Raw genomic sequence first — 909 nt, forward strand, 5'->3', positions numbered from 1 at the left:
TCCAGTGAGATGTTTTACATTTTTTTCTGTTTCTTCATTTTTTAGATTCTATTTGATGTTTGGTGTCTCATTAGTTTCCACTTGCCAAATTCTAATTTTTAATAGATTGTTTTCTTCAGTTAATTTTTCCATCTCCTTTTGCATTTCCCCAATTTTCCTTTCAAATTCTTCAGTGATTTCTTTTTTCATATTTTTAAAATCATTAGTCAATTTTTCTTGTATCTCTCTATTTTGGCTTTTAAAATCCTTCTTGAGCTCTTCCAAGTATGCTCTTTGGATGTGAGACCAGTTCATATTCCCTTCTGAGGTTTCAGATGGGAGTACAGTCTCAATGCTGACTTCTTTAGTCTTTGGGTTTTGGTCTTTGTCCCCATAGTAAGATTCTATGATCTTTTCTGATTTGCTTCCTGCTCATGATAATTGCCTTTTTCCTAGCTTTTAAAGTGAATTTCTGATTTGGGGGCACAGGGGGTTCTGTCCCATGGTTCTTGTGCTTGGAACTTGAGGCTCTGTGTATTGTGGCTCTGGTTCTTTCAGCTAAAATGCTGCAACTCATCTGGTGCTGAGCTACCTGGTGTGCCAAAGCAGAGACCAGATGAAGTCTTTCTGAGTTTTCCCAGAGTTACCCTGAATTTTGCTACATGAGGTGTGGGGAAGAGGTAGTCTGACCACAGGAGGTCTCCTCTCCTGAGCTAGAGTACAGTCAGGCTCAGCAGTTGGTGAACCCCCATCTGAGCTAGTGTCTTCCAGGTTCCCCTGGCTGTGCTGAGGTACACCTGGGATCCTTGTGTTAGTGCTTATGGGCTCCACTACCCTGAGGCTCAGAATCTCCTCCAGGTTTGCTGAGGTGGGGCTGTCTGGGACAACTCCAGTCCTGCACTGGTTCCCTTCAGGTACAGAAAGAGGGAC

The sequence above is a fragment of the Notamacropus eugenii genome, chromosome 2, assembly GCF_028372415.1.
Source record: "Notamacropus eugenii isolate mMacEug1 chromosome 2, mMacEug1.pri_v2, whole genome shotgun sequence".
Lineage (NCBI taxonomy): Eukaryota > Metazoa > Chordata > Mammalia > Diprotodontia > Macropodidae > Notamacropus > Notamacropus eugenii.